This window comes from Bos javanicus, chromosome 16, assembly GCF_032452875.1.
Source record: "Bos javanicus breed banteng chromosome 16, ARS-OSU_banteng_1.0, whole genome shotgun sequence".
Lineage (NCBI taxonomy): Eukaryota > Metazoa > Chordata > Mammalia > Artiodactyla > Bovidae > Bos > Bos javanicus.
In genome coordinates, this window is record NC_083883.1 from 15,718,986 (window position 1) to 15,741,471 (window position 22,486).

Sequence of the window (22,486 nt, forward strand, 5' to 3'; positions counted from 1 at the left end):
CTTTTATTTGTTTATTTAATCCAAATATGTTTATTGACCTCATTCTGTGCTTCAAATCCTGGAATAAGCTTGGAATAAAATATTTGTGAGGATAGCTAATGTCTTAGAACTCTGAAAATTTTATTGTGGCAATTTTTAAATAACTTCATATCTATATGCTCAATCTATGAATATATTATTTTCAGATTGGTTCTGAATATCATTACAGGCTTTGTTTGGTTGTTTCAACATTTTCAGTGAATGTCTAGAAATCTTTAGCATTGTCATTATTCTTTTTTCCTCAGTAATTTGTTTCAGATAATATTTTTATTTATAATCAAAGGGCTATTTTTCTTTTTTAAAATAACTTTGCTGAGACAAAATTTACAGTGCACAAATATCATTCCCTTCACTTCAAAATGATCCTCATCTTCCCCAGCCCCAGGCACCACCAAGTTGATTTTTTATTATATTTTTGCCTCTTTAATGTTTCATATAAATGAAATTATACAATATGTACTCTTGGGTATCTGCCTTCTACATGAGGTTTGTTCATACTGCTGCATGTATAAAAGCCTATTCCTTTTTATTAAGAAGTAGTATTCCATTTTATTTCAGCACTATTTTAGAGTTTTCAGTGTACAGGAATTGTATTTTGTTAAACTTTCATTAAATGTGTTAAATCACCCCTAATTATTTATTCACCTTGATGCTATTGTAAAAGGAATTTTTTTTTATTTCACTTTTGGAAACTGTAAATAGTAGATAGAATTATAATAGATTTGTGTATAATGTGTCTATGTTGTGGCCCTGTAAAGCTTGCTTACTGCCTACAGTAACTGCTGCTGTTACTGCTGCTAAGTCGCTTCACTCGGGTCCACCTCTGTGCGACCCCATAGACCGCAGCCCACCAGGCTCCCCCGTCCCTGGGATTCTCCAGGCAAGAACACTGGAGTGGGTTGCCATTTCCTTCTCCAATGTGTGAAAGTGAAAAGTGAAAGTGAAGTTGCTCAGTCGTGTCCGACTCTTAGCGACTCCATGGGCTGCAGCCTACCAGGCTCCTCCATCCATGGGATTTTCCAGGCAAGAATACTGGAGTGGGGTGCCATTGCCTTCTCCATGGCTACAGTAAGTTGATATATAAATCCTTTCTAAACCTTAGAAATCTCTACATACAAGATTATGTCATCAATGAATTAGGACTGTTTTACTTCATCCATTCACATCTGTAAGTCTTTAATTTCTTTTCAGTGGCTTACTGTGTTAGCTAGAATCCCAGTAAAACAGTGATTAGAAATGGTAAGAATGACATCCTTACTCTTTCCAACCTTCAGGAGAAAGCATTCAGACCTTTAAGCATGATGTTAGTCACATGTTTTTCATAGATACTCTGTATTAGGTTAATAGAATTCCTTCTATCCCTAGATTGTCAATAGTGAAGTCAGTTAGTCGTATTCGACTCTTTGTGACTCCATAGACTCTAGCCTACCAGGCTTCTCCATCCATGGAATTTTCCAAGCAAGAATGCTGGAGTGGGTTGAAATTAGTCTTTTATTTTATTATTTATTAATTTTTAAAAAATTAATTTATGTTAACTGGATAATTACTTTATAATACTGTGATGGTTTTTGCCAAACATCGGTATAAATTGGCCACAGGTGTACACGTGATCCTCCCCATCCCCTCTCACCTTCCTCCCACCCTATCCCTCTGGGTTGTCCCAGAGCACCACCTTTGGGTGCCCTGCTTCATGTACTAAACTCACACTGCTCATCTATTTTACGTATAATAATGTACATGTTTCAGTGCTATTCTTTCAAATCATCCCAACCTTGCTTTCTTCCACTGAGTCCATTTATTTACTTTTTTTTTTTTGGCTGTACTGGGTTTTCATTGCTGTGAGGGCTTTTCTCTAATTATGGTTAGTGGGGTCTACTCTTCTCATTGTGATGGCTTCTCTCATGGAGCACAGACTCTAGGTCATGCAGGCTCAGTAGTGTGGTTCACAGGTCTAGCTGCTCTGAAGCATGTAGAATCTTTCCAAATCAGGGACTGAACCAGTGTCCCTAGTAGCCACTGGGTCAATAGGAAAACTCTGAATGGATTATTTTTATGAAGTGATTTTGCTACCTCTGTTGAGATGATATTATGGATTTTGTCTTTTATTCTTTGAATAGGGTATGTTACATTAACTGATTTTGAATCTCAAAACAACCTTCTATTTCTGGGATAAACACCATTTGTTCCTGATATAGGACAGTTTTTTTTTTTTTACTGCTAATATCTAATGAAGGAGTTTTATATTAATATTTATAAGACATACTGGTATGTAGTTTCCTTCTTTTGTTTTGTCTTTATCTGGTTGGATATTGGGGTAACACAGACCTTATAAAATGAGTAGGGAAGCATTTCTTTATAGAAATATTGTTCTGCATTAATTTCTTTCCTTGATGTAATTTCATAAGTCTTTCTTCCACCTATAAGTAGCAAACCCACATTTGTGTGTTTCTAGAACGTTTTCTTTTTCATTGTATTTGCTGAAATACAGTAATCTGTAAGAGTGGCATCACATCCTTTTGATTGCTCTGGGATCTGTATTGATGACCTCCCCTGATTTTGATAGTCTGTATCTCTGTCTTTCTCTTCTCTCCCTATAACTCTCCTTATTTTCTATTTTATCCCATTATTTTTTTTTATTATTCACAATAGTAAAAAATGTTCATTAGTTTTCATAATCAATAGCCAGACAAAAGATAAAAGGTAATTAACAATTGCAAGCCATAATGTGCCCCACTGGTTTTTAATCTGATCTTCCCCCACTTCTTTTTGATTGTTTTGAATTTAAGTTCTTCATTTTCTAGATTCATAAGGTAGATGCTTAGATTAATAACTTTGGGTCTTCCTTTTTAATGCAGGTATTTAAAACTAAAAATGTTTCTCTAAGCACTACTTTCCCTATATCCCATTATATCCGTATATTTCTATCTTTCAGTTTCACTCAAAATATGTTCTGAATTATTTTGTGACTTCCACTGGGTTATTTACTGTTGAGTGATTTAATTTTTAAGTACTGGGAGATTTCCCAGATTTTTTCCTACTACTGATATAAACCATTGATATTTGAGAATATACTTTGCATAATTTTAATAACTTTAAACACAATCGAGTGTTTTGTTATTTACCAATTGGCTTATCCTAAAGAACGTGCCATATGCATTAGATTAGAAAGGACACTCTGATGGAACTTGTTAGAGTTTTTACTTGAGAAATTTTCATTGACAGATTTTTTTTTTTTCCTTTTGGCAGTTTACAAGCAATTCCACTGCCTTCTTTTTTTTTCTCTGAGAATACAACTGTTTTTGATCACATTGCTATTCTCTGTACACTGAGAGCTGTAGTCTTTTGATGATTTCTCTTTGTTTTTGGGTGTCAGCTGTTTGATTATCAGGAAGTAAACTCTGGATAGATGTAAGTAGATACACTATATTATGCACACTTATCTGTGATTTTGGTCATAAAAACAAATTAGAAACTCCAGTAGGTTAAAAAAGATTAGTGATTAAATTTACTCACAATGCATTACATCAAGTGGTACACACACAGAAACTTCAGGAAAAGCAGAGGGTATTCAGAGAGGAGAATCAAATTAAGCGTGAACTGCCAAGTTCCCATTAAATAGCCAGAAAAGTCACTGTATGAAAGATTTTTTTTAAGTTGTTGCATTTGCAAGAATTATGACAAAAAAAGAATTCACATTTAATTGGAAGGAGATGCTGAGCAGAGGTAACTAGGCGGCTACAGCTTTACTCCTGATGGAAGAACAGCTCCTTTCAATAGTCTTAATTAAGTGAAGAACAAAATTGTGATCCCTGATGAACTAGAATTTAAGCAAACTGTGATAATGACAAGGCTAGAGGAAATAGGGACAGATGCGCAAGGTAGAGCAATGCTCACAAAAAGTTTCTTTTGCATGTCACCAACATAGCCCTAAGAGAGATTAACACAAGAGAAATTTAGCCACTCCAGTTTTAAATAGATATCCCTGTGTATTTTCTTATTTTAAAAACCACATTCTAGACTCTATATATTAGTGAAGAATTAATTAGGAATGTTTTAAAAGTTAACATTTTGACTCTAAAGAAGGGCTTTTCTGCAGTTTTTAAAAACGACTTTCAAACAAGCTATTTTTTTTTTAAGTTTTTGCTGTCATACGTGTAACTGATTCAAGTTCAAGTAGCAGCAATTCAAGCCATAAATAGAGGCTAATAATGCATTATTAAAAAAAGAAATAAAATAGAAATTATTTTAACTCACCTGAAACAAAAATGTTAGATCATACCCAAGTGATAAAAAGAAAAATTGTTACTTGGTGCAAATAGACAACTAGACCACCAATTTTAGGCCCTTCCTGGGAAAAAGTAAAGGTTAATATAAAATGATAATAATTCTAAAGCATCAGCAATCACTTACAATTAAGAGTAAATTGTCAGAGTGCTAGTAGAAGTAATTAAGACAGTGGAATTTTGAGGGAGATGGGCAGGCTTAGAAACACAAAATGGACAACACAGAAACAGAAATTTGTATATGTAAAGACTTGAGAGTGATGGCAGGCAGATCTCAAGGGATGAGAAATACTTAAATTGTGCTGACCCAATTAGATATCCCTATAGAAAAAATTATGATAGATACCTTCCATACAGATTTTATACATCAATCTCAAATAATGGAATACTCAAATGTGAAAGGTAATATTATAAGACTTACATTAAAATAAATATATAAGGCAGGCTTATGACCTTGAGATAGACAAAGATTTCTTAAATACATCTGAAAACTACATATTAAAAGAAAGAGAATATATAGAACTATAGTAAAATTAATAACTTTTCTTAGTGTAAGAATATCATAAAGAGAATATTAAAAGTCAAGAACATTTGTACAAGTTATCTGTAACATATATAAGACATGAAGATTGATATTGGGGAATATACCTCTACTGAAAACCAGTGAGAAAAACGCAAAAAATCTAGTAGAAAATTTTTTAAATGATATGAACATGTATTTCAAAAAAAGGGGAAGTAGACGTGAACACACTTAACCACAGCATGATAAGGGAAATATCATTCATTCACCTGTAGATGTGTGTATAAAGACATATACTTCAGAATGGGAGAAAATAATAGCAAATGAAGCAACTGACAAACAACTAATCTCAAAAATATACAAGCAACTCCTACAGCTCAACTCCAGAAAAATAAATGACCCAATCAAAAAATGGACCAAAGAACTAAATAGACATTGCTCCAAAGAAGACATACAGATGGCTAACAAACACATGAAAAGATGCTCAACATCACTCATTATCAGAGAAATGCAAATCAAGACCACTATGAGGTACCATTTCACACCAGTCAGAATGGCTGTGATCCAAAAGTCTACAAATAATAAATGTTGGAGAGGGTGTGGAGAAAAGGGAACCCTCTTACACTGTTGGTGGGAATGCAATCTAGTACAGCCACTATGGAGAACAGTGTGGAGATTCCTTAAAAAACTGGAAATAGAACTGCCTTATGATCCAGCAATCCCACTGCTGGGCATACACACTGAGGAAACCAGAAGGGAAAGAGACACGTGTACCCCAATGTTCATCGCAGCACTGTTTATAATAGCCAGGACATGGAAGCAACCTAGATGTCCATCAGCAGATGAATGGATAATAAAGCAGTGGTACATATACACAATGGAGTATTACTCAGCCATTAAAAAGAATTCATTTGAATCAGTTCTAGTGAGGTGGATGAAACTGGAGCCTATTATACAGAGTGAAGTAAGCCAGAAGGAAAAACACCAATACAGTATACTAACGCACATATATGGAATTTAGAAAGATGATAACAATAACCCTGTGTACGAGACAGCAAAAGAGACACTGATGTATGGAACAGTCTTATGGACTCTGTGGGAGAGGGAGAGGGTGGGAAGATTTGGGAGAATGGCATTGAAACATGTAAAATATCATGTAGGAAACGAGATGCCAGTCCAGGTTCAATGCACGATACTGGATGCTTGGGGCTGGTGCACTGGGACGACCCAGAGGGATGGTATGGGGAGGGAGGAGGGAGGAGGGTTCAGGATGGGGAGCACATGTATACCTGTGATGGATTCATTTTGATATTTGGCAAAACTTATACAATTATGTAAAGTTTAAAAATAAAATAAAATTAAAAAAAAAAAAACATATACCCATACATACATATATGTGTATATATATTTATATACATGCAAATACACACAATATGTATATATATTTACCCCACATCTTGATAATGTCAATATATACCACAGATAAACTTTTGCATATGTGCACAGAGAAGTGTATGAGAAAGGTCACAGCAACTTGGTTTATATGACCAAAATACTGAAATAAACAATCCAAATGTTCAACAATAATTACGGTTTCCCTGATGGCTCAGATAGTACAGAATCTGCCTGCAGTTTAGGAGACCCAGGTTAGATCCCTGGGTGAGAAAAATCCCCTGGAGAAGGGAATAGCAACTCACTCCACTATTCTTGTCTAGAGAGTTCCATGGGCTACAGTCCTGGTGGGCAGAGTCAGACACGACTGAGTGACTTTCAACAATAATAGAACTGACAAATGTGGTACAATTGGCCCTTGTAGCCACAGGTTTTGCATCCATAGACTCAATCAATAGCTGATTAAAAATAAACCAGAAAATTCCTAATGAAATTTTATAGAGCTCATTGATATACTTCTTGTTAATTGATTTTAAATCATAGTGTCCACTGGTGAACAGTCACATTACTGCCCATTGGATGGATGATATTGTTATTTACATTAATGTGCTTATTTATAGTTTGTGTTACGCATCTGATCCTATCACTTCATGGCAAATAGATGGGGAAACAATAGAAACTGATAGACTTTATTTTCCTGGGCTCCAAAATCACTGCTTATGGTGACTGCAGCCATGAAATTAAAAGACGTTTGCTCCTTGGAAGAAAAACTATGACAAATCTAGATAGCATAATAAAAAGAAGAGAAATCACTTTGCTGACAAAGGTCCATCTAGTCAAAACTATGGTTTTTCCAGTAGTCATGTATGGATGCGAGAGTTGAACCATAAAGAAGGCTGAGCTTTCAAACTGTGGTGTTGGAGAAAACTCTCGAGAGTCCCTTGGACTGCAAGGAGATCAAACCAGCCAACCCTATAGGAAATCAAACCTGAATATTCATTAGAAGGAATGATGCTGAAGTTGAAGCTCTAATATTTCGGCCACCTGATGTGAAGAGCCGACTCATTGGAAAAAACCCTTATGCTGGGAAAGATTGGAGGCAAGAGGAGAAGGGGGCAACAGAGGAAGAGATGGTTGGATGCCATCACCAACTCAATGGACATGAGTTTGAGCAAACTCTGGGTGACAGTGAAGGACAGGGAAGCCTGGCATGCTGCAGTCCATGGGATTGCTAAAAGTCAGATATGACTGAGAGACTGAGCAACAACAAATACTCTCCATGGACAATTTGCAATGGAAAAGGAAATAAAACCTGACATCTCATTCGTAAAAATAAATAGCTATATCCAAAAAATTCTGAAAAGCAAAACTTAAATTTGATGTTTCCAGGCAACTACTTACATAGTTCTTATGTCATATTAGGTATCATATGTAATCTATAGATGATTTAAAGTATATGGGAGGGTGTGCATAGGCTATATGCAAATATTATGCCATTTTATAGGAGAGAATTGAATATCCCTGGATTTTAATATCCCTGAGGCATCCTGGAACAAAAGTTCTTGACTATCTATATCAGTCTGAAAAACTCCTAAGTTTCTTTTCACATTTAACATCCATTATCACCCAGACAAGCCTTGGCTCTAATTCTTATACCTTTCAGCTGGGGTTGGGACTGTGTTGACTACACTCTGGGACTACCTGTAGGTTTTCACCACACTAACTAGCAAAGCCCAGATCTTCAGTGGATGGCTCTGTACTCCTTGCGCGTGTCTGTGCTGTCGCTTCAATCATGTCTGACTCTTTGTGACCCTAGGACCGTAACCTGCTAGGCTCTTCTGTCCATGGGATTCTCCAGGCAAGAATACTGGAATAAGTTGCCATTTTTTCTCATGTCTCTTACATCTCCTGTCTTGACAGTCAATTTCTTTACCACTAGCATCACCTGGGAAGGCCCTGTCCTCCGTGATTCCTTGCTGATTTCTCAGTCTTCTATACTGATCTTTTGCTATGTTTAGCCTCCTTACTTTTTGTAACCTTTCTTTGTCATGGTGCTACATAATTTCATGAGATAATATTTCAGATGGTAGCAAGGAGTGACTCTGACTTTGAATGATGCCTCTTGGGGTTGTGGAAAGTGGTGCCTTACCTGGCACTAGAAATTTATAATTCTTGGTCTTCTTTTGTCATTTTATTTAGTGTTTCATTTCTTTCCCAATTTTTCAATCCATTATTAGACATTGCCTATTGTTGTCCCTGCTAGTTTCATCTTTATTTATTTGCCTTTCTCTCATTACTCATTTTGGTATGGTAGTGACAAATCATTGGTGTGTTTTAATTGTTAAGATAATTTCCAAGGAAATTATCTTTAACCCATTTCTTAGAGGGTAGCTTAAAATGCTCTTAAAGTTTTAACTCTACAATGAAGGCTTTGTATTGCCCCAGTCACTCTTTCAGGAAGAAAACTGTATATTGCCCTAACTCTTAAAAATCCTACTCTAACTCTTAAAATTATAAGACACAATTTTGCATTTAATTTATATTGAACCAAATTATTTGCACATTAATTAAAGTGTTCACCTGTGCCTTTCAAATGAGTCACAAGTTCCTTGAGGCCAGGGATGTCTCATCCATTTTCTGTAATAATCTTTTACAACTACCTACTACCTCAGTTCCTAACACTGAACTAGATTGTTTAGCTCAAACTAAAATATAATTGCCTTCAGTGAACACAAAAATAGGTGATAGATTCATCATGTTTATCAAGTTACAATTTCATTGGCCTTTGCTTCTTTTCCCTCAATAAAATTTTGGACTTTGGTACCAGTGTTGTGAATTTTAGAGACAAAGACATGGTCTTCAAACATTCATTCTGTCTTTCGATGTGATTGGGTTTCACTAACTTTATATCAAAGAAATATTATGAATGAACTGGAACTTTCTAAGAGGCCAAGACTCTTAGTAGGTTATAGTTTCTGTGAAGCATGAAACCAATAAATATCTACCCATCACTACCATTTAGTACCCCTGTCCCAGCTTATTTCCCACTAAGGAAAGATTCTGTTTTTCAAGATCCCCCCGGTGGCTCAGATGGTAAAGAGTCTGTCTACAATGCGGGGGACCAGGGTTCGAGCCCTGGGTTGGGAAGATCCCGTGGAGAAGGAAATGGCAATCCACTCCAGTACTATTGCCTGGAAAATCCCATGGACAGAGAAGCCTGGTAGGCTACAGTCTATGGGGTCGCAGAGAGTCAGACATGACTGAGCAACTTCACTTCACTTTCACATAAATAGCATTTGGATAGTGAAGCTTTAGTGCTGCTGCTCACCCATGGGTTTTCTCTACATACAAAAGGTGAAAAGAAGTACACACTGTGGTTACACTCCTTAATTATAATTAGATACAAACATAACAGCAATAATAATTTTGCTTCTAATTCCTAATGGGCTTTAAAGTAAAGGTCATCCAAATTTTAGTAATCAATCTCCAAAAAATTTACATAGTATAACTCAGGGTGTATTCAGACAGATAAAATACATTGTAAAGCCCAATTATTAAGGAAAAATGCTTACCTGAATTAGCCCTCTCTGAAGATCATTATCTATATGTAACCAACAATCTATGTTTCATAATACTTTGGGGTTCTCAGGACCCCAAACCCAGAACTCAGAAAATGACAACAGAATTCCCTGAAAACCCTATAATGTAGAAAAAATGTTTCCCCATTTTTATTGTCAACAGTGAACTTCAGCATAACAAGGAGTACTACTATGATCAGCTATGTGAACAGCTATAAATGATGCAACAGACATTGTTAGTGCTTCACCCAGATCTTCTCAAATGTTCTTACATTTGTGACACCTGTTCCTCTGCTTTGATGTGCTTTTTTCCCACTGGCTGATATCTGAGCATCTTCAGAGGCCTTCCCGTGGACTCCAACGTGCCTGGGAATTTCAGTTTTCCTGGGGCACCATTTCTTACGTTTCAGAATTTCTCTACAAGATAAGGGGACTTGACTTGAAATCAGACACTTGTGTGACTATGGCTTCTTCCTCTCTCTTGCTCAGCTTTTCCCACACCTTTACCAGTTTTTCCATAGGAACACTTCTTTGTAAAATACATGCACAATCATCTCTTTGTCTAGTTTGCTTTTTGAGACCCTGCCAACGATATATAAACATGTATAATGTATACACATAAACACCAATTGATCCTCACCTAACATCTATGGATCATCCAAAAGCAGGCACTTCAAGAGCATAAACTTCATCTTTTCCTATAAACCTGACTTTGCCTATGTTTACAAGCTGCGTGTCTGCTTCTCCCTTCAGGTATTTTTCTTACTTAATCATGGAGAGTCTTGGATCTTGGCTTATCTACTTGCCCCAAGTATTGTCTTTGAGGACATTTGCTCTGTTGGTTTTTGGCAAGGCTTTTTTTCTCCCACTACATTTCATGAAGTGTTTCTGTCTGCTTGTGAATTGCAGATGACTACCACATTACATTTTTTCAACTCTCTAGCTCTTACATTCCAAGTCTCTAGGTTTTTGCCTGCATATGTGTTTTACCATTAGTTTTACTCCTGCTCCTCAGGGTAGAGGAGCTGTAAGTCTTGAGTAAAATTATTTGTGTATTTAGGCACAGCAGAAAAGGGATTTCCCCTACTGTTTTGAACTATATCATGTCTCCTTAAATATTTTCCTGGCAGCCCCCTCTCATGAACGTTCACTGCTGAAGTCCATCCATCGTTTTCAATATTTAAGGTAACAGTGATTTTATACTCTCAGACCATACTAGTGATGGTCTTTCAATGGTCTTCTCATTATCACCAAGGTTAATTTTACTAGTGTGCAACCTTAAGAATTTTTTGGAACGAAGTCTATATAGTTTGTATAAGAAACTGATTATAGTCATGTGTTTGCCTTACAAATTTGGATATCTTTTCACCAACTTCCATTTCATATCCTTGGGATTAATTGTGTGAAATTCTACCCCTTCAGATTTGGTTTTTGACTCTGTGATCTTGTTAAAGTTCATTCTTGTTTTTGTTTGCTCAGTTTTGGGCTGTACCAAGTAGCATGTGGGATCATAGTTCCCCAGCCAGGGATTAAACCCACACTCCCTGCATTGGAAGGGTGGAGTCTTAACCACTGGACAGCCAAGGAATTCCCTTGAAGTTCTGAACTAACCAATGTATCCACAAGATATTTTTCAATCTTGTTTCTCATTTGTGTCTCTCCTTTGTCTTCTTGTTCTGTTTGTCACTTATTATTTCATTGCTATGGCCTTCTGGTCAACTAAATCTATAGCACATGGCAAAGATTATAAAAGAGTATTAGAAAATAAAGATCTAGATGGGTTTATATTACCAAATCTAAGATGATCACAAGTGAAAATATGTCTTAATTTTTACTATGTATAGTTCAGTCAGGAACAGACTGAGATTGAGGAGTTTGAGGCTTTATCACAGGTGTAGGATTGCCTCAAATATTTAATTTAAGAGAAAAGGGACTCTGGAGATAAAATGTTGAAAGGAAAACTCTAGGATAAAGAATTTATAAGACAAAGTTCAAAAATTAGACCTATATATTTAAAAATTTCTTTAGTTCTTTCTGCTAGAAAAGAAATACAAATCTTGCTGAGTTATCAGTAACTTATTTACATACAAACCTACTAAATTAAAAATATACTTGAGGTAGCTTAAGTATTATAAAAATATGTTACCATTAAATAATTATGAAATAATAACTGACCATGTAATAATAATAGATATGAATGCATCAGAAACATAAGATAAATTAGCTGGTTTCCAGCATTACAGTGATGTGAATTTTTTACTTATAAATCTATTTAGAATTTAGATATCTTAAAAAAAATTAGAATTATGAAGAAAATTTTTTCTGATTGCCTAAATTGCATCTGAAGATTGCTTTCATATGGAAAATATGGGATTTTTGCAGACTTCAACAAAGTTGATTAAGACAGTTAATGTATAGAGTACAGGAGAAAAATAGGTCAGAGTTTTAAATTCTCTAGTGACCCCTTCTTCTATCTACCCCCCATACACAGAAACACACACATATCAAGTTTGACATATATTTCTTAATCTTCATGTCTAACAGTGAAGAGCATTAAAAGTAGAGTACAAGTTGGAAAATTATAATTTAGAAATCAAAGTATAGTCTGCAAAGCTTTTAAAAAGTAACAGGAGAGAAAATTTTGGTTTTCATCTTTAGCTAAGTGGCCAAACAGACTAGCAGAAAAAATCTACTTGAAGTAATTCTTAAACTATACAGACTATATAGCACATTGTCATTAAGAGTGAAAATTTCCTTTTTGGCATTTCCTTCCTATTTCTTTCCATTTGTTGTAAACATGCACATAATGTATTTTTAAAATAAATGTCTCTAGTGTGAAAACGAAAATTGCATACTCTAAAAACTCCTACACTATTATGATAAACCTTTAAATACCATAAATGGAACTAAAACTGAAACACACAAAACAAATTTTAGTTCCACAGAGCAGGCGGTGATAAGGCATGATATTTATGGAATTCCTACGATGGCTTACGTATTAAAATACTATTAATACATTGTTGAGAAGCTCTTCTTATTGAGTTCCTTTTACTTGCTTACTAGAAAACTTCATCACAATATGTCTTGCATTTCACAGTATGAATAATTCCCCAAAATGGAGTTAAAATAATACTTTACCAAGTATTTCCTGATTATTTAGTGAAAGATACTAAGGTAGACAATATAAATAAAAGCCCTATCCTGAAGGTGTTAGAGAAATATGCCAATTCAAATATCAATGAGATTCATGAAAAAGAGCTAATCATGCAAAAATGTTAATGTTATTTTTTAAAGAAGAGATTTTTAAAATTTCACTGGTATTTTTGGTGGAAGAACTTTTAGGTTAAAGCTAGACAAAATGAGGCGTAATTTAATTTATCTATCTCACAACATCTAATATTACAGATTTGAAGGAGATAAATTTGGTGGTAATATAGTTAAATATCAGCAAAGAAATTTTATGGAGCATATAATAGATTTGGAAAATATGGAAGGATTAAAAAAATGGTCATGCAGAAGGCTGTAGAAGTAAAGAGATTTTGGTCAAAGAGTACTGAGAGTTTGATACACTGGGTGCTAGATAAGTCAAAGTCATTCTAGTCCATTACTGAAATAAAGTTGTCCGTGAAAATTCAATTAAACCATCAAGTTAAGAAGAAACAAGGGGATTTTATTTGAGTCAAATAGATTATCATCCAGGAGACAGACTCTCAGAAAGCTCTCAATTGTTCTGCCTGTTCGAAGTGGAAGGCACAGTCACATACATTTTCCAGACAAATAACTGTACATCAAAATAACATACTGGTATTCTACACAAAGTTCCCCAAGGGAACATGGTCCAGGTAAGCACATACACGTCACCCTACAGACCTAGGAAAGAACGGTACTCTTTTGAGAAGAAAGGGTAAAAATCAATCTTTAAGGTCAAGCAGGCACTCCCATCTTTGAGAGCTGTTTGGTGTGTAGCGCAGATGCACACTGCACTTCAGGAGCAAGGTGTTTGTGCTCAGAGAGTTCAAAGGATCTTTGCAGTCCCATGGACTGTAGCCTGCCAGGCTCCTCTGTCCATGGGATTTCCTAGGCAAGAATACTGAAGTGGGATGCCACTTCCTCCTCAAGGGGATCTTCCCCACCCAGCGATCCAACCCATGGCTCCTGAGACTCCTGCCCTGGCAGGAGTGGGTTTCATATGTTATAATCATATGAAGATTATATGAACCCACTTTGAAAGTGGGTTCTTTACCACCACATTACCTGGGAAGTCCCAGGAGGAAGGAAGGCAGCCCAGATGGACACACAGAGAGAACTTTATGTTTAGTTTTTCCTGTCTTGTTTTAAAATATAAATTTGATCAAAATGAAGATGTAAGCAAACTTATTAGAAGAAATATAATAATGATAACACTTGATTCATCACAATAAATGCTGTATTTATGAAGGTTATATAAAGAAAATAATTATGAAATTGTGTTAAAAATCACTGAGGGAGTTCATATAAAGTCACGGAGAGTGCATGAGTGAAAAAAATCCTTCACAGAGTGCATTTTGAAAATCTAATATAGAAAAATGCTAGATATTTTTAAATAACTAGACCATGAATAGTATAGATTCTCTGTTCATCTTCTTTGTTATACTGTCACATTTGATTCAATATTGTTGGAAAATTTTTACAGCAAAGACAGTCTTAAAAACGACTATGAGAAATAACACTACCTATTATTTTTTATTTGAAATACTAAGATTGATTAATCATTTTAATATATACTTATTAAATTAGTTGTTTCCTAACTTTCAAAATGAACACAAATCTTTCACTGAAATTTCTCCACTGTCTAGAAGTAAATTTAATTTTTACTGTTAATATAATCATCTGTAGTCATTCTTCATATTATTATAACATTGTTTTAGACTGGTAACACATAAAAGTTTTAAGCTTATTAGAAAAAGAAATGTTAAGATATTATTCTATTTGGGTCACTTTCTTCAAATAAAACTATGTCTAAATTACTATCATGCATAATTTCAGTGTAAAATCACTAAACTAAAAATACATTTAGAATAAAAGTCAGCATTAATAATGAAGAAACTAAACAAAAAATTGAAGGTAAATAACTGAAAAGCTGATTATTTTTGACATAAACAATGAGACAGACAAACTCGTATAATATGAAAAAGAAGGACTTCCCTGGTGGTCTAATGGCTACAACTGCATGCTCCCAATCCAGGGGGCCTGGGTGCAATCCCTGGTCAGGGAAATTAGATCCCGCATGCTGCAACTGAGTATTTGCATACCCTAGCTTAAGATCCTGCATGCTGCTAATAAGACCCAGCAGAGGCAAATAAGTAAATCTTAAAAACACACACACACACACACAGAGTGACAAACCAGAAGGAAAAATGGCAGTGAGAAGTAAGATAAAAACACCTATGGAGAAGAGACTAAAATAATTGTAAAAATACACTGCTTCCAGATTTATGGGAACAAATTGGTAAATACTGAGGAAATGAGTGACTCCTTAGTAAAAATACTTATCAACAAGGATAAATATACAGATGACTAACAAACACATGAAAAGATGCTCAACATCACTCATTATCAGAGAAATGCAAATCAAAACCACAATGAGGTACCATTTCATGCCAGTCAGAATAGCTGCGATCCAAAAGTCTACAAGCAATAAATGCTGGAGAGGGTGTGGAGAAAAGGGAATCCTCTTACACTGTTGGTGGGAATGCAAACTAGAACAGCCACTATGGAGAACAGTGCGGAGATTCCTTAAAAAACTGGAAATAGAACTGCCTTATGACCCAGCAGTCCCACTGCTGGGCATACACACTGAGGAAACCAGAAGGGAAAGAGACACGTGTACCCCAATGTTCATCGCAGCACTGCTTATAATAGCCAGGCCATGGAAGCAACCTAGATGTCCATCAGCAGATAAATGGATAAGAAAGCAGTGGTACATATACACAATGGAGTATTACTCAGCCATGAAAAAGAATACATTTGAATCAGTTGTAATGAGGTGGATGAAACTGGAGCCTATTATACAGAGTGAAGTAAGCCAGAAAGAAAAACACCAATACAGTATACTAACGCATATATATGGAATTTAGAAAGATGGTAACAATAACCCTGTATGCAAGACAGCAAAAGAGACACAGATGTATAGAACAGTCTTTTGGACTCTGTGGGAGAGGGAGAAGGTGGGATGATTTGGGAGAATGGCATTGAAACATATATAATGTCATATATGAAACAAATCACCAGTCCAGGTTCGATGCATGATGCTGGATGCTTGGGGCTGGTGCACTGAGAGAGGGAGGTGGGAGGGGGTTCAGGATGGGGAGCACGTGTACACCCGTGGCGGATTCATGATGTATGGCAAAACCAATACAATATTGTAAAGTAATTAACCTTCAATTAAAATAAATAAATTTATATTTAAAAATTAAAAAAATAATAAATAAATACCCTCCCCCCAAAAAATAAACCTTTAAGACCAATGCAAGAGAGACACACTTAGAAGAAATGTAAAGTCTATTTTAAAAGACTTTAAATATAGGTGGCTTTGTCGCTGTGGTCAGTCTATACCCTGATTAATAGAATCCATCTATTGGGAAGAGAGAACCAGGTTTTCCTTTATCATCAACTCATAAGTGGACCAAACAGTTGTATGCCTGGGTTTATGGTTCATCAGATACTGAACACCACACTGCAAGGAATAGACCAATGAGCCCAAAGAGCTGCTGAAAAGACTTGATAAGACAACCAGAGAAGATGGAGGCATTAATCATCTTGGAATAAAACTATTTTCCCACTTTATGGATTACACCAAGAAAGATTTTCTCTTTGAACTTTTTTTGTGATAACTCCTTAGCATCCAGTAAAATCTTTTGGAGCAGTCTATTCTATTTTCCCTGGAATCGACTTAAATCAGTAACTAGCATGAGAATGCATCCCTTCCCATTACCTCTCATTCTCTTTACTCCTATTTCTTTTCTTCCCATTCGTATTGCCTTATTTTACACTTACTAAATAAAGTATGTATGCTTTGATCCTTTTTTACAGGCTTTGTTGTGCTGAGGACTCAGGCTATATCACCAGGGGTTTAGAAAGGAAGGGAAAAAAAAGATGCATTTAAATTAATAATTTCAGACGTTTCATTTAACAATATACAAATTTAATACTCAAGAAGAGTCAGTAAACCTATGGAAAGAGATTTTTTACTGCCTGATATCATAATACTATGTAAAATGCTGAAATCAAATTATCATTATATTATTTTAGTAAGATATAAGAAATATTACTAATAATATAGGAACATATATTAGTATATTTAAATGTATGGAAAAAGTGGCATTTCATTAAATTAATAATAAGTTGTTTCAGTTGGTAAATGTGATGGTATTCAGTTAAGTGCAGTTCAGTCCCTCAGCCTTGTCTAACTCTTTGCGATCCCGTGGACTGCAGCACACCAGGCCTCCCTGTCCATCACCAACTCCGGAGCCTGCTCAAACTCATGTCCATAAAGTCGGTGATGCCATGCAAACATCTCATCCTCTGGCCTCCCCTTCTCCTACTGCCTTCAATCTTTCCCATCATCAGGGTCTTTTCCAATGAGTCAGGTGGCCAAAGTATTGGAGTTTCAGCTTCAGCATCAGTCCTTCCAATGTATATTCAGGGTTGATTTCCTTTAGGATTGATCTCCTTGAAGTCAAAGGGACTCTCAAGAATCTTCTCCAGGAGCACAGTTTGAAAGCATCAATTCTTCAGTGGTCACCTTTTTTTATGATCCAACTCTCACATCCACACATTACTGGAAAAACCATAGCTTTGACTTGACAGACCTTTGTTGGCAAAGTAATATCTCTGCTTTTTAATATGGTGTCTAGGTGGGTCATAGCTTTTCTTCTAAGGAGCAAGCATCTTTTAATTTCATGGCTGCAGTCATCATCTGCAGTGATTTTGGAGCCCAAGAAAATAAAGTCTGTCACTCAATCCATTGTTTCCCCATCTATTTGTCATGAAATGATGAGACCAGATGCTGTGATCTTTGGTTTTTGAATGAAGTTTTGAATGGTTTTGAATGAGGTTTTGAATGGTTTTTGAAGGAGTTTTAAGCCAACTTTTTCACTCTCCTCTTTCACTTTCATCAAGAGGCTCTTAAGTTCCTCTTTGCCTTCTGCCATAAGGGTGGTACCATCTGCATATCTAAGGTTATTGGTATTTCTCCCAGCAATCTTGATTCCGGCTTGTGTTTCACTCAGCCTGACATTTCTCATGATGTACTCTGCATAGAAGTTAAATAAGCAAGGTGACAATATGCAGCCTTGATTTACTGCCTTCCCAATTTGGAACCAGTCTGTTGTTCCATGTCTGGTTCTAACTGTTGCTTCTTGACCTGCATACAGATTTCTCAGGAGGCAGGTAAGGTTGTCTGGTATTCCCATCTCTTTAAGGATTTCCCACAGTTTGTTGTGATCCACATAGTCAAATGCTTTGGCATAGTCAACAAAGCAGAAGTAGATGTTTTTCTGGAAATCTCTTGCTTTATTGATGATCCAGTGGATGTTGGCAACTTGATCTCTGATTCCTCTGCCTTTTCTAAATCCATCTTGAACATCTGGAAGCTCTTGGTTCATGTACTGTTGAAACCTGGCTTGAAGAATTTTGAGCTTGACTTCACTAGCATGTGAAATGCTTGCAGTTGTGTGGTAGTTTGAGCATTCTTTGGCATTGCCTTTCTTTGGGATTGGAATGAAAACTGACCTTTACCAGTCCTGTGGCCACTGCTGAGTTTTCCAAATTTGCAGGTATATTGAGTGCATCAGTTTAACAGCATCATCTTTTAGGACTTGAAATAGCCTAGCTGGAATTCCATCAACTCCAGTAGTTTTGTTCATAGTGATGCTTCCTAAGGTCCCCCTGACTTCGGACTCCAGGATGTCTGGCTTTTGGTGAATGATCTCATGATCTTGGTTATCTGGGTCATTGAGATCTTTTTGTATGGTTCTTCTGTGTATTCTTACCACCTCTTCTTAATATCTTCTGCTTTTCTTAGGTCCATACCGTTTCTGTCCTTTATCATGCCCATCTTTGCATGAAATGTTCCTTGGTATCTCTAATTTTCTTGAAGAGATCTCTAGTCCTTCCATTCTATTGTTTTCCTCTATTTCTTTGCACTGATTGCTGAGGAAGTCTTCCTTATCTCTCCTTGCAATTTTTTGGAACTCTGCATTCAGATGAGTAAATCTTTCCTTTTCTTTTTTGCCTTTTGCTTCTCTTCTTTTCTCAGCCATTTGAAAGGTCTCTTCAGACAATCATTTGCCATTTTGCAATCCTTTTTCTTGGGGATGGTCTTGATCACTGCCTCCTGTACAATATCATGACCTCTATCTATAGTTCATTAGGCACTCTATCAGATTTAATCCCTTGAATCTATTTGTTACTTCCACTGTATAATCATAAGGGATTTTATTTAGTTCATAACAGAATGCTCTAGTAGTTTTCCCTACTTTCTTCAATTTAAGTCTGAATTTGTCCATAAGGAGTTCATGATCTGAGCTGCAGTCAGCTCAAGGTCTTATTTTTGCTGACTGTATAGAGCTTCTCCATCTTTGGTTGCAAAGAATATAATCAATCTGATTTTGGTATTGACCATGTGGTGATGTCCATGTGATGGTATTGCTGAGTGCCAATTAAAATAAAGACAGACTCCTGTGTCAAAGTACAATTTAAAATAAAAAATGACTTAAGAAATTAATTTAAAATTACTTACAAGGTAAGGGTCTACATATACACTATAGGGATGAGGAAGACCTTACCTCATAAGCAACAAAAGAAAAAAATAAATATATTTCATCATATTATAAATCAACTTTATATGACAAAAAGTTAGAAAAGTCCAATTCAGAGGGTAGACAAGCGTTCATATTTTAGAAAACAGAATCCTAAACTAAAACATTTCAAAAATTTGGCAAAGGATATAAAATTTACAGAAAAATCATATTAGGAATACATCTGTGAAATAATCTCCAATTTATCAGTGTCAGTGAAATAAAACAACAAATGAAATACAAAGTTTGAAAAATATCTATACTAAATTGGTCAATATTAATAAGAACATGGTTAAAGATAATAGATTAACAAATATTATCTATCATTTTTTGTAAGTGGTAAAATGAAGGGTAAGTCTAAATAAGTGTTTTTCAGTTGCTAAGTCCTGTCCAACCCTTTGAGACCCCATGGACTGCAACACACCAGGTTTCCCTGTCCTTCATCATGTTCATTGAGTCAGTGATGCCATCCAACCATCTCATTCTCTGCTGACCACTTCTTTTGCCTTCACTCTTTCCCAGCATCAAGGTCTTTTCCAATCAGTCAATTCTTCACATCAGGTAGCCAAAGTATTTAGCTTTTAGATGAGGTGATCAGAAAGAGCCTCTCCAAGTAAGAAGGAGGAAATGGGGTAGTGGCAATGACATCCTGCACTGTGGGGCTCTGTCCACTCATGGCAAACTACTAAGAAGAGAAGGAATAAACCCAAGGACTTTGCCATCTTTGATAAAAAATGTTAGTAGCTACTGAAAAGTTTCATGGTTTTTAATAGCACTTCTTCAGCAAAAGGTTAAATGAGTCTTATTTTGCCAAGAAAGAGATGTGTTTATTTGTTTTTCTGGAGGCCAAATGCATCCTCATTATATAATTTAAGTTGCTAAAAATAATATAATAAGGCAAATAGTTACCTGATAAAACTGTAAATATAAAACCTGAAGGCCTAGAGGTGGTAGCAAGCTTGGTAATTTCCAAGGAGACTCGTTTGACGGGAGCAGATGATGAAGCTGAGAAAGACATGAGCACTGAGATCAGAGGAGTCAGAGGCAGACATGACCTTGAAGAACTCAGGAAGGAGTTTAGTATTTAGCCCTTGGAGGACTGGAGTTAAGTAATGGCAAGGAGATCAAACCAGTCAGTTCTAAAAGATGTCAACCCTGAATACTCATTGGAAGAAGTGGTGCTGAAGCTGAAGCTCCAATACTTTGGCCATTTGATGCCAAGAGCTGATTCATTGGACTAGACCCTGAAGGTGGGAAAGATTGAAGGCAAAAGGAGAAGAGGGCAGCAGAGGATGAGATGGTTAGATAGCATTATTGACTCATGGCAGATGAATGTGAGCAAACTCTGGGAGACAGTGGAGGACAGAGGACCCGGCATACTACAATCATCACAGAGTTGGACACGACTTAGTGACTGAACAACAACAATGGCAAGTGGCAAAGTTGGCTTAGCTTTACTGTTAAGTGAAAGAAGCAAGTGACAAAGAGCAAAGTATGTTGCTATTTCTTTATGAAAAATGAACAATGTACAGAAGACTGTAAATGTAAAACCTAAAGGCCTAGACGTGGTAGCAAGCTTGGTAATTTCCAAGGAGACTAGTCTGACCGGAATCTCTCCAAATGTGTATAGTGTGAGCAAGGAGAACATTGTGGAAGATATAACCTTCCAGGCTGCTGGTCTTGCTGACCCAGGTCTATGAGTGTGATGGATTTGGGATGAAAAAAAAACTTTCATCTGTAGTTTACATAGTCATTGGTTACAGTGTAATCGTATTCTTTTTGTAATTTTATTTTTTTTTCTTTTTTTTATTATTTTTTTAAATTTTATTTTATTTTTAAACTTTACAATATTGTATTAGTTTTGCCAAACATCGAAATGAATCTGCCATAGGTATACCCGTGCTCCCCATTAATTTCAAAATCATCAAAAAAAAAAAAAAGAGGGAGATGAGTATGAAGAAAGTTTAAGTATTATCAACCCTAATTTATTTAAACAAGAAATACAGTAAAGCACAGGATATGAAAAGGATAATTAATTCAGAATCTTGGCTGTAATTTGAAAGAATAATATAGTGAAATGGTTTATATAACTAAATGATAAACAATTAAATTTGTATGTAAAGTATATGATGCTAACTATAATATATTAATACAACCTTTCGGGAATCATATACCTAACCTCTAAAAATCAGCTTAAATCATGTACAGAGCTTCAGATTTGCAATTAGTTTAAAAGTCTTGAGTTTCTGAGACTGGTGGTACAAAACCAGAATTTTGTGTTCTCTGAATTGGCATTTGCAAATAGTATTCTTTGTTCTCTGATCAGTAAAATGAAAATGATATTCATCTGTCTCATGGCATTGATGTACAGATTAATTAGATAATGTTTATAAAATGTTTTGAAGATTAAAAGTGCTAAGTATTTTTATGCTTATTACTTCACTACTGACTCATCTGTGTTCCTAAAGACTTAATCTATTACTTGGCTAGCAATCAACATTTTGCATCATCCAGCCACTGAAAAGAGCTTCACTTCTTAGCAGACTGAGCTTAAAATAGTTTCCTTTGAAATTGTTTCATTAAATAACAGGTCCTTTTACCCAATCTAATACTTTCACCTTAGAATATTGTTTACTCAGATTTCAAACACCTTAAATTATTTCTTCAGCAACTAACTTATTTTGGCTAATAAATAGTAGTTTTGCATAATGCCTATGGAAGCATAATCAGAAAATTTCTGATAAGAATTTTAATTCTAATCAGAATTTAATTCTAATAAGAAATTTCAAGGAAACCTCTGAATTGTAAAGCTATCATAAAAGAATGTCTTTATCC